The following is a 13,870-nucleotide window of genomic DNA, read 5'->3' on the forward strand; positions in this document are numbered from 1 at the left end:
ACTAGGTTAGAATCCTTGTATGGAGGGAGCTCCGTAGTCCTTCAAGAGTCTCAGCCTGTTATTGTTATCATTGGCCATATTTGGAATCTCTGGATTCCCTTGATCTTGTCCTTCACGTTTCCTTTCCCTCCTGATAGTTCTTAGAGTTTTGTCTATCTCTGGATCCAAATCAAAGACTTCTTCCTTTGGTCTTGTTATGGTCATGTACCAAACCAATCACCTGAGAAAGAATAAGAAAATAAAACAATTTAAGCAAAACTAAATAATAAATAAAATTGCCTAAATCAGTTAAATTACTTATCACCTAATATTACTAATATTAAAATTCTTCGATAATGGTGCCAAAAACTTGTTTGCTAGTTTTTAAATTACCGCAAGCGCATAAATCGTTAACAAGTAATAAAGTGATGAGTGAAGTATCATTCCCACGAGGAATTTAATTAGCAAGTACCAGGCTACATGGCAATTTTGACTGTTTAGGCTACCGAATATGGATGAGAATGAGTTAAACCTATTTTAGATGCTGAAAGTAATCTTTTAATTAAACTATTTATAAAAGCAATTCCAAAATTAAGATTTCACACTACAATTTTATTATGGATTTTAATCTTGTCTATTCATCGGATTGAGAATAATTGCTTTCATGGAAATTAATCCTGGGATATCCTAGGTCATCTCTCAAAGCACTTAAGGTGTATTTTAATTAACCTAAACCCTACTTTCGTGGTGATTAAATTAATTAAAACCCTTTAAGATTTGTGATTAATTTTGGAATTCCATAAAGGTATCAGCCTATCTCTAGGTCAAATTTCCTAGATTCAAGATCTCAATTTGCTAATATTAATCTTTACATTTCAGTTCTTCAATTAATATCTGCAATCAATACTAAGTGGGTACCGATACATAGCATGCATTAAGATCACAAGAAATTGAATCAAAGAACTAAACTCAAATCCAATAAATAAAAATCAATATTTATCCATAATAATAATTGCAAATGTTACTCTCCTAATTCCATAATAAAGAAATTACTCACTCATGGTGAGTTCAACAAACATGAAGAAAATTAAATAACAGAACATAAAGAGTCCGTTTAGAGATCTATCCTTGAGGAACCAAAAGAGGAATGACTGCAGTCTCGATCCTTGAGGGACTTCGACTAAGGATTTCTCTTTTGTGTTGGTGTTCTACTCTTCAAGACAGCTACGAAGAATACAAGTATGAAAAATGAAAAACCCTTCTGAAAACTCCGAAAAGCTCTGCAAAAAGGTTGAACTCCCCCAAAAGGAAAAGCTACTGTTATTGTCATTTCTACTTTTATTTATAATAGCTAGTCTAGGGTTAGGTCTTTAGACTCCCAAAAGCACTAGGAGTCTACTTTGAGTGTGTAAACAAGAGCTGGAATTCAGATTAGGAAATTGGCTGCTGCATAGTACACAGCCCGTGTGTCACTACAAGGCCCAGAGCCATGTAACTTACTAGAGCTGAATGGTTGCGTCTTACTTTGGCATAGGAGTTTACACGGGTCCGCACTGGGTACACAGGTCTGGTTACATGGCCCTTGTACTTCTGTTTTTGGAGAATTCTTCAAGCTTGTGCCTGACAGAAACTTACACGGGTCTGATTACATGACCTGTACTTCTGCTTCTTCTTTGGCTCTTCTGGCTTTCTTCTGACAGTAGGTTACAAGGGTCTGTGGCTTTTCTTACATGACCCGTGTACTTTGTCTCAATAACTTTTCTCAATCCTTTGACCTTTCCAAGTTTCCTTCCGCACTCCTATGCTCTCGAACTTCACCCAAATACCTGAAATGGTGCAAAAAACATGGAATTTAGAGCTTGGCAATAGAATTTACAGAAGTTAATGAAATTAATGGTTATGCATGAGATTACTATTCTAAATGCTATGAAATATTATACAAATGTACTTAAAAAATCTATATAATACAAGTGTATCAGTTTCCATGAAGATTTAGAACTTGAATGCACACCACCACTATACTTATTAGAAGTCCCCTTCCTGTAGAGTTATTTTTCCTTCATGGCCATATGCACCATATCCTCTAACTCAATGTAGTGATGCAACTCGACAACATCAACTATGTCCAAATTTAGACCATGTAAAAACCTAGCCATAGTGGCTTCTCTATCCTCCTCCACATTAGCCTTTATCATGGCTATTTCCATTTCTTTATGGTAGTCCTCCACACTTTTAGACCCTTGCACTAGCCTTTATAACCTTTGATGCAACTCCCAATAATAGTGGCTAGGCACAAATCTCTTCCTCATGATAGCCTTTATTTCATCCTAATTCCCAGTAGGCCTTTCCATATTTCTCCTCCTACTCATCACCATCTGATCCCACCAAACAATAGCATAGTTAGCAAATTTAAATTGCTACTAACTTCACCTTCTTTTCCTCATAATAGTTATGATAGTCAAACACCAACTTTACTTTCCTCTCCCACTCAAAGTAAGCATCAGGATCATTCTTTCCTTGAAATGATAGAATTTTTCATTTTAATACTCCCTACATTTGCATCTACTCTTTCTCTCCCCCTTTACTCTCTCTTAAGTCTACCATCATTCCTACCAACTCTTGGTCTATGTCTCCTATCATTAATAATAGACATCTTATCTTCATCTCCAAATTCCTCATTAACTCTTCCTCAGAATTTTCCAAGGGAGGAATTTCAGCTCTTCTATTTGGCCTCCTTTTATTAGGTCTCCCTTTATTAGTTCTATCACTTATCAATTCAGTTTAACATATCATCATGCTGCTCCATTTCTATCTCTTATATATTCAAACATCACATTCATTCTCTCAAATTGCTATTATATAGCTTGCATATAAAATGGGTTATCTATAGCTCTCCTTCTATAGTTACTTCCTCACCACTACCTTATGACATATTTTATAAACCTACGAGAAAATGTTCGATAAAATAATTCTTATAACAATCCCTTACGTGTTTACACTCAAGCATATCACTTCCCTCGTGTTTCACACAATAAGACCTTTTTCCACTTATGTCTCACCACTTAAGTCTTTCATCACTCTTTTTTGCCTCTTTCAACTCTTTAATGAACTAATCAACTTTAAATAAGACAACCAACTTACAAAAATCAACACAATAATATCCAAGAATGAGACAAACAAAATGAGTTCACAAGTAAAATATAAAGTGTGACACTAGAGTCAACGAATGAAAGACATCAAATTAGGAGTGAAATTTCAAAGGAGATATTAATGAAGAATCTCAATACAATGATAAGCCCAAAATGTATCCAACAAAATATATATCTCTAACACAAGCAATGTCTCAAAATAACCCGCAAACAACTCAATTGTATTCCAACTTTTGTATTTTTCAATCACAACTTTTTTTTTTATATGCTTATCTACTACCAATTATCAAGGAAATAGGGCTATTGTGATAAATCCACAATACTAATAGTAATTCACCTCTTTTGTATTTTTTTTTCTTTTTTTTAACCAAATATGCAAAACTACTAATAAAACAATTGAGATATCATTAAATTTGCTAGAATAATCAATTCAACACAATAATTGCTCAAACCAAAGAATATGGCTTTAAGAGATATTTTATCAAATACCAATATGCAAACAATTGTATTGATTCAAAAACTTCCAACAATAAAAATAATGCCCAACCATGGAAATCAATGAACAATAAGCTCAAAGGAGTCGCACGAATTAATCAAATAACAAATGAAACTGAAGCAAAATGAACAAAGACAAAATTAAAAATATCAAAATGCAAACTAATGGATAGAGAAAAACGATCAATACGTAACACAAACAAGGAATTCCAAAAGATGAAAAAAAAATTTAACACAAAAGAAATTAATACCAAACACAAAATTAATTGAAATTAACAAACAAAAGAACAAGAATAACTAACCTAATTAGAGACCTAAAGATTTGATACCAAAATGATGAAAACCCCAATGGACTTACTAAGGAATCCCTAAAATATTTGAATTAATTCCCCAGAACCCTCACAATCAAATTCTTCTAATTGAAATCACTTAACCCAAAACTAACCTTGTGGTTGAGAACCAAGTGAATAATTCAAATAGGAAAACAAAAGATTCAAGATCCAATACCAACTTATGGTAGAGAACTATGAATATCAGAGTATTAATTCTTGCAAGTTAAGTAGACTTGTCAAGAAAAAAAGATCAATGAAGAACCATAAAGGAGAAAACTTTTTTAATACTTAATTGATTAATATCTTAAAGTTTTGTTTACAGTCCTAAAATATTCTATTTATATGTGTCTCCTAATACAAAGCCAAAATGACCTAAAACCTTAGAAACATCAAAAATCACATACATAATAGCACTAAAAAATAACCAAACAGCAAGTCTCATGGCTTTTAGTGAGCTTTCCATGGCTTATAGTGCTCCTAAACACTTCTCATGGACATGGATGCATTTAACACTCAGTCCACACCTTCCCATGCCCCTCATATGCTTCTTTAGTGTGTCTCATGGCTGGCCATGCTACTAGGGGACTTCCCATGGCTAGCTATGTGCCTCATGGCCTCTGAAACCTTTCTAAATGCATCTCACAAGAAGCCATGCACTCTAAAGAACCTTTTGTGGCTGGCCATACACCTCATGGCCTTTAAAACCCTTCAAAATGATTCTCACAAGAAGCCATGCACCCCAAGAGACTTACCGTGGCTGGCCATGCGCCTCCTAGACCTCTTCATATGGCTGAATGTGAGCTTCTCATGGCTAGGTGTGAGAGATTTTGTTCCTTTCGTCAATAAGGATGTTTTTAGCTCTAATTAATGGCTAAATGTGAGAATCTCATGGCTAGGCATGAGATGTTTTGTCTCCTTTGGAAAATGAGGGTATTTTGGCTCTTTATTACCAGTTGTTGGAGAATTTATTAGTATTGAATACCACCAGCACCATCCAAGCACACTTACACTAATATAAGCCATTTGAACTCTTTAAGCATGATAAACTTATGAATTTCAACCTTGCACACTTGAATTAAGATGACCCATTTGAGCTTCTTGAGCATGCCAGTTTTGTCAATCTCATGTCTCTTACCAACATATGCTTGAATTGAAGAAATTCCTTAAAACTTGGTGCTTTCATGATCATATTATGCATTTTATGTTGCTAATTTGTTTTTCAAGGATGTTGTGAGATTGTATGGTATTCCTAAAACTGTTACTAGTAATAGGGATGTGAAATTTTTAGTTTATTTTTGAAAGTGTTTTGGGGAAAATTGGGTACCAAGTTGTATTTCTCTATTACTTGTAATCCATAGTTAGATGGATAAACTGAAGTTGTAAATAAGACTATAAGAACATTGTTGCATGCCATGGTTAAACAAAACTTGAAATCTTAACTATGCATTCTTCCACTGATTTTTTTCCTTTTGAAATTGTGTATGGATTTAACCTTTTGAGTCCTTTGAATTTATTGCCTTTGCCTGTTAATGAGCTGGCTAGTCTCAATGGAAAAGGGAAAGCTAAATTAGTCAAGAAGATTCATGAGCAAGTAAAACTGAGAATTGAGAAGGCGAATGAAAAGAATGTCGCCTTAACCAATAAGGGTAGAAGGCATGTTGTCTTCCAACTGGGAGACTTAGTTTGGGTGCACTTGAGAAAGGAAAGATTTTCTACACAAAGAAAATCAAAATTGCAGCCTAGATGTGATGGTCCTTTTGAGTTGTTAGAGAGGATTAATGAAAATGCCTACGAGATTAACTTCCCAAGTCAGTATAATATTAGTGCTGCATTTAATGCTACTAATCTTTCTCCTTATTATGCAAAAGATAACAATTCGAGGATGAATTCTTTTAAAGAGGGAGAGGAAGATGAAGATCAAGTACCATCCAATGAAACAATCCAAGGACCCATCACATGATTAATGGCAAATAAGATACAAGGATTAGAATAAAAACACATTGGTCGAACTTACATAGATAAATTTAAGCAAGGATGGAGCATGTTGGTGTAAATTTGCTTGGATGAAAAACATGTGCTAAGAGCTGTATAAGATATAACATGAGGCATGTTGTCGGTTAGTGTCACATTGTCAAGTTGGCCGAAAAATTCAGACGACTTGACATTTGGCATGTTGAATTCATTGAACCTGACACTGGGTAGCGACATGGGGCATGTCACATCTTAGGAAAATCTTAGCCCAAAAAAATGAACTTCACATCTTTGTGCCCTAAATATCAGCCATGTACTAAAGCTCCTATGCATGCAGTTCCTTATTAGATGTTGGATGGTACAAGTGAGTAATGTTCATATTACCAAGGAATCCAATTGTTTTCTTAGTTTACTTTTTTTTTCTATTTCTATTAATGTATCACTTTCAGCTTTTGTAAATGTGTAAGAAATTATTATTTTGATTAGCTTTTACCTCTTTTGTTAGAGACAACTTCTAAGACATAAAAATAGATGTTAGGGTATTATTTTTTAGTGGAAGAATATGCTTTCTTCAACCTCCCTTCTTTAGGTCAAATTCTTGTAAGGTGTATAAAACCCATATCTTCTTCCTTTTTGTAACAAAACTTGATATTTAGAGAATATAAACTCTATTGAGAGGTTTTTTTCTTCAAGTGTTCTTGAAAAACTTAAATCACTCTTGACAAATCTGATCAACTTTTCAAGTTTTAGCTTATATTCTTAGTTCTCAATACAAATTAGTGAAGGGCCTTGAGTCTAATTATTCTACACTTATTTTTCCCTTTAGTTTGCACTTTGTTTAAGCATTAGGTCAAGGAAAACTAATGTCCATATCCTAATTTTTGAGCTTTCCTTGGAGAATCACCAACAAAGAAGTGAGGGTTACTTAGTTTTCCCTTTGTGGGCCTGTATCATTGAATAATACAAGTGTTTGATAATGTATTTGACGAATAAAATTACTCAATTTATGACATTGATATTATGGGTTCGAGTCATGAAAATATTCTCTTTGCAAAGCAGGGAAAAAGAATTGATGCTTCTTGTAATGGATCATCCTTTAATTAATTTTATATGTATTTTATAATTTCTTATTTAATAATAATAATAATAATAATAATAATAATAATAATAATAATAATAATAATAATAATAATAATTGCAACACCCCCGTTTGCATAGCCTGGTAGATTTCACTGTTCCGGTGATCGGTGTCGGTCCGGACAATTAAGGGGATTAGAACCACACTTAAGACAACTAGATAAGCCACAAACACAAATAATTAGTAATTTTCAATTAGTTAAGTATAAATAAGAAAAACAGAACAGAAGAAGTTAAACGAGCCGAGAGTCACAGCGATGGGTGACCTTATTGGGAATGACTGCGAAGTCATTTTAAACTCAAATTTCAAATCGTAAAAAGTGACGCTGAGGTCCTTAGGACCCTTATGAACACAGTGGAAAAGAGAAAATCACGAAAAAGAACTGTTAAGCCAATCAAATAATTAGGTCAGGGAGCCAGAAGAAATATGGAATTATTTGCAAACCGGGATGAACCAGTGAGGGGCAATTTGGTCAATTGACCCCGAGAGCTGACTCCTGACCTAACTGTCAAATAAAATCGGAGAAAAGAAAATTTCAGAATCGAGAATTAAATTAAAGAACTAATAGAAAAATAGAAAAAAAAAGAGGAAAATCAAAAAAGTAAAAAGGTGATGACATCATGCATGACCTCATGCATGATGCCATAACTAAATTAATTAAATATTTATTAAATTAGATTTTGTGGTCTTCCATAAGCAAAATTGATAAAAGAAAACAAAAGAAAAAAAAAATAGAAAAATCTCTTCTTCTTCTCCTTGGTGCCACCCCACTCCCTCCTTCATTTCACCATTGCTAATCCTACATTAAGCTTGCACTTGAGCTTTAATTCCTCTACTTAACCTTAATAAATCCCCTAAAAACTTCACTAGAGCTTGTTATTGCAACTTGAGAAGAAGATTACAAGAAGAAAGAAGAGTTAAAGATAGGGTTTTGAAGATCTAAGAAAGGTTAGTGTACTAACTTACAATTTATTTCTTTAAATGCATCATTAGTTGTTGAAATGAGCTTAAAATTAATTAAAGGAAATGAGAATATGGGGGAAGGACCACTATTGAATTTTTGGCCAGCTTGAAGGGGACCATGATTTGCATGAATTTAATGGGTTTGAATGAGTTTATGGACCTCCCTTAGATGAATAATTATAGTTGGAAACTTTGAAATTGCTAATGATAATTAAGTAGTGAGATTAGGGTTTGGAGGCCTAGGGTTATGAGGCAAATTTTGGAGAAATGCATAAATGATGACTTTGACCTATTGTGAAGTGAAAAATGGTCAATAATGACCAAAGGAGATGTGTGGGAATTGTTAGAATGGAAGTCAAATTCGTAGGGTAAATGCAGCATGACCAAGCCAACTTTGAAGGACCAAAACAGAAATTTTACAAGTCCAATTGATATGCCACCAATTGGGGATAAAAATAGACATAAAATGACACAATTTTCATTAAGGAACCATGCCCAAAAACTGACCAAAACCTAGTGAACCAATTGACCAAAGTTAGTTAAGAGCAGTCTGCCACTGCACAAACTGACCAAATGAACAGTATTTGATTAACCTGAAATTTTACCAGTAATTAGATAAGATATAGATCTAAAACATTCATGAAGAATAGCAACCCAAATTATGCCATTAACCTAATCAAATTATTGAGCAAAGTTGAGTTACTAAACCTGCAAAACTGCAGATTTTCATTTGAACAGTAAAGTTCCAATGGCTATAACTCTCTCTAGAAAACTCCGATTCAGGCGATTCTTGAACCGATGGAAACCTAAGACATAGTAGAACATTTCGTATGGAGGAAATTAGACCAAATTATGGACTTAACTTGATCAAATTACTGAACGAAGTTGGATCAAAAATCTGCCAGAACCAAAATTGCAGCATAAGCGATTGCGTGAACAAGAATTGTATTTTGGCTATAACTTGAGCTACAAAACTCCAATTGGGGTGATTCAAAAATGAGAATACACTTAAGACAATAAGGAACATTTTCTATGAAGGAAGGTTTGCCAAATTCCAACAGTAAAAGGACCAATGAAACAGTGCAACTTAGGACTCCCAAAACTGAAAATTGGCAATTTTGCCTAAAAGACCTAAGCTTTGAGAAAATGACCAAAACCAACAAGTTTAGTGATCAAAATGTGGTATGTGGGTGAAGTTGGAGTTCCCATACCTATTAAGCCTTAAAAAGTCAACAATTTGTCTTGAATAGTGTAGTGAATAGTAACCCGAAACACAAAATTTTGAAAACATCGAATTTAACACGTTAGAGCTAGGTAAATGTGAAGCTTAATTTATTTTGGATTTATTTTAAGTTTTAGTACTGAAACATTGTAAAATTGCATGTTTCAGTGGAAAAGAATACCAGGACAGAACCCGAGGAGTCGAGTCAAGGCCAACAGGCGACTCGTTTGAGGTTTGTGCACAACGTATACTTTTTATAATCATCTTTCGATACTGTTTTGAATAATATGAAATATTGGATGATGGCATTCTTATGATATTTGACTTAAATTGTTGAAAGTTATTATGCATATTGAAATGACAATGTTTAGCAAAATATTAAACTAAGTTTTGAAACCACAATGTCATGACCATATATTTGAACACCTCACTAGCACGACTAGTGGGGGTAATTAGTTTTGAATTTTGATTCCTTCTCTGGAGAAGTGTTGAGGTGTGCCAGTAGAAGAGGATGTGAATGGATATCCATATATTTGAGCTAGCTAGCCTTGTGATATGATTTCTCTTTAGCCTCTGGCTATTGAGATTCTATTTGTTTCGAATGGCATGATCTAACTGTGGATTTTATGAAATGTGTTTTGATACTTTGAAATGAACTTGGTTTGCATTTAAAATCTCATAATGCATGATTTGTACTTAATTCTTATGTTCAGCCAAATTTTTGAATAAATGTGATTTAAGTTTTGCATAAAGATTATTTTAGTATGTTGTGCACCACTGAGTCCTAGTACTCAGCGATAGCTTCTATTCTTTGTCATGAGATCTGAGAGACTAGAGGAGCAAAGATTTGTCAAGTGTGAGGAGCCATCAGCTTGAAGCCATCGGGTATAATTTATACCCTAACTATAAATATTTCTTTTGATGTATATATTGCACATAAATGTATGGACATGTAAAAATGGGTCTTGAGCAGTTTGTATAAAATTTGTATAAAGTTGTAATATATATTGTAATTTGAAATTCTCTTAATGTAAATTTTGTAATGATGTATCAAAATTGTTTTGTTTCTAATGAAATATGAATGGAACTATTTTATTTAAATTGAATGAAATGGATTGCTAGTATTTTGATGATCATTGGATAGTGGATTTGAAATTTGAAAGTTGATAAATGTGTTGAGAAATTGATTGAGATTGAGTATGAAATTGAAGCAATTGTTGAGAAAAATTTTTAGAAGTGTTTTTTACAGGTATTTGAAGAACTGGTTTCTCAAAATACAGACAGAACTCTGTCAAAATTTTTATAAAATTTGTGGAAAAATAAAATGGGCCAAAATTTCCAACTAGCTTTCAACTTAATTACATGTTTTAAATACTTATTAGAAATGCTTACCACTTATCAAAAATAAGAAAATTGTTTTAAAATCCCTTGTAGGGTACTTAATGAGTTATCGGTAGGTGAAGTTCGGTAGTTCATTAGGTATTCTACGGTATCATGTTATGCCTTACAGAGGGGTATGGTGTGACATGTTTTAGTGGTATCAGAGCAAATTTTTGAAGTATGTTTTAACTTGTGAATTTGTGTTTTTCTTTGTTAAGTACAACTGCTCAATGTCCATAATTGTTACATACAGTGCATTACATCATGAATATGAACTAACAGAGGGAAATCTCCTTGTGTTACTTGTTCAGGAGATACCCTAACTTCAGCCTGAAATGAAAGAAGGGGATCGCTCAGTTGAGCAGTCTATTGAAGCTGAGGCACAAGGGGAAGCCCCAGCTTTACCGAATGTTAGTGGGTCAGCAGCACTAGCCCTACAAATGCAGCAGTTTCCTGCATAATTTGCACAGCAGATGGCTGTGATGTTTCAACAAATGGCTGGGGGTATGCCTGCTCAAGCTCCACCCCCAACACATGTGGCACAACCACTGCCTCCAGCCAGACAATATGATAAATTATTGAAGTATGGGGCTGCAGAATTTAAGGGTACAGTGGACCCTTTAGAGGCAGAGCAATGGCTTGAAAGAATGGACATAGTGTTTAAGAAAGCGCCTTTGCCGGATGAAGTTTGAATATTACGTGTCACTACTACTGGGGATGCGTATGATTGGTGGAAGACCATCCCCACAGCTTGGTGAAGCACCGATCTTGACACAGGATGACTTCATCGAGAGAGTTTAGGCAAATACATCCCAGATGCATATGTTGATCGAAGCGCAAGAATTTTTGAGTTTGAAACAAGGAAATCGATCGGTGGCGAGTATGAGAGGGAGTTCTCACTTTGAGTCACTATGTGGGAGTCTCCTTACTACCGAGAAGGCAAGGTGCAAGAGATTTGAGACGGGTTTGAAGCCCGGATAAGGATGCAAGTTGTGGGATTCCGACACAAGAACTTCTCGAGCTCATGTCTCAAGCACTTGAGTTGGAGAGAATAGAATCGAAGCAACCCGGTGAAAGAAAAATCGAGAAAAGTCGAGAAATCGAGAGAAAGACAAGGGGAAAAGTCGGTGAGCCGAGTTCGTGGGACTTACGGGAAAAAGAAGAAATTTAGTGGACCCAAAGAGGGTCGAGGTGGAAAGATTTGGTAGGGGCGATTTTCCGGGCAGAGACCCCTAGGTGCAGTCGTGATCGGCGATTCACATTCTGCCCGCCCCTTTGAAACTTGTGGCAAGATTCATGGAGGGGAGTGTTATTGGGCCACTGGAGCCTGCTTTAACTGTGGAGGCAAGGGCCATATAGCTAAAGACTGTACTAGTGCTCCGAGATATGGTCCAGCTCCTACGACTGCCGAGGGATCTATTCAGAGTCCTGCTCCCAAAGGTTCACAGTCAGTGGGCAGAGGAAGAGGCAGAGGTAGAGGTGCGCCCGAGCGATCGAGCACGCGATTGGTCAATCAGCACAAGGGAGTGCTTCAGCCAGAGTCTACACGATGAGACAGCGAGAAGAGGCTGAGACTTCTGATGTGGTAGCTGGTACATTCTCTATCTCTGATCAAAATGTATTTGTGTTGTTTGATCCGGGTTCAACCCATTCATATGTTAGTGCTAGCATAGTCAGTTCACTTGCTGTTTCATGTGTGCAAATGGGTTTTGAAGTGCTAGTAACTAGTCCGTTAGGACAAAAGGTCCGGGTCAACAGAATTTATAGAGACTGTCCTTTGGTGATCCAAGGACATGTTTTCCTGTCAGACTTGATTGAAATGCCCTTTAGAGAGTACGATATCATCTTGGGCATGGATTGGTTAGCCAGGCATCACGCCATGATTGATCAGAGATCAAGATCACTTTTGGTCTCCCTTTGTACGGTGATGTGGTAATACAAGGGGAGAGGCATTTACTGCTATCAAACATCATTTTGGCTGCACTAGCCAGAAGGATTATCAGAAAGGAGTGTGAAGCATACTTGGCACATGTGATAGACACCCAAGTGGGGAGTCCAGCACTAAGGGACATCCCTACTGTATGTGATTTTCTGGATGTATTTCCTGATGAATTGCCAGGATTACCTCTAGAAAGAGAGGTGCAGTTTGAAATTGATGTTATGCCTGGTGTGGATCCAATCTCCATAACGCCATATAGAATGGCACCTGCAGAATTGAAAGAGTTGAAAGTGCAGTTGCAAGAATTGCTTGACAAGGGCTTTATCCGCCCTAGTGTGTCACCTTGGAGAGCACCAGTGTTGTTTGTAAAGAAGAAAGATGGCACTCTCCGCTTGTGTATTGATTATCGGCAGTTGAATAAGGTGACAATAAAGAATAGATATCTATTACCCCGCATTGATGACTTGTTTGATCAGTTAAGGGGTGCAGCTATGTTCTCCAAAATTGACCTGAGATCAGGTTATTATCAGCTGAAAGTACAAGAGCAGAGTATTCCTAAAACTACCTTCAGAACCCGCTATGGCCATTATGAGTTTTTGGTTATGCCATTCGGGTTAACTAATGCTCCGGCTGCTTTTATGGATCTGATGAACACTATCTTCAGACCATACCTCGACCAGTTTGTTGTGGTATTCATAGATGATATATTGGTCTATTCGAGGAATGCAGAAGAGCATGATAGACATCTGCGGATTGTACTGCAGACTTTGAGGGAGAAATAGCTATATGCCAAATTATCGAAGTGTGAATTTTGGCTGAAGAAAATATCTTTCTTGGGGCATGTAGTATCAGAAGAGGGCATCAAGGTAGATCCAAGTAAGATTGAAGCTGTCCTTAATTGGAGGCCACCCAGAAATGTCACGTAAATTCGATTTTAGGTTTAGTGGATACTACTGATAGATTTGTGAAGGGATTCTCCATGTTGGCATCTCCATTGACCAAGCTACTTAGAAAAGATGTAAAATTTCAGTGGACGGATAAATGCCAACAGAGTTTTGATGAATTGAAGAAATGTTTGACTGAAGCTCCAGTCCTGACTTTACCTACTCCGGGTAAAGAATATACAGTTTATAGTGATGCTTCTCACAATGGGTTAGGCTGTGTATTGATGCAAGATCGAAATGTCATTGCCTATGCATCACGCCAGCTGAAACCGCATGAGAGGAATTATCCGACACATGATTTGGAGCTTGCAGCTATTGTGTTTGCTCTTAAAATCTGGAGACGCTATTTGTATGGGGA

The sequence above is a fragment of the Hevea brasiliensis genome, chromosome 17 (genome assembly GCF_030052815.1).
Source record: "Hevea brasiliensis isolate MT/VB/25A 57/8 chromosome 17, ASM3005281v1, whole genome shotgun sequence".
NCBI classification, from domain to species: Eukaryota; Viridiplantae; Streptophyta; class Magnoliopsida; order Malpighiales; family Euphorbiaceae; genus Hevea; species Hevea brasiliensis.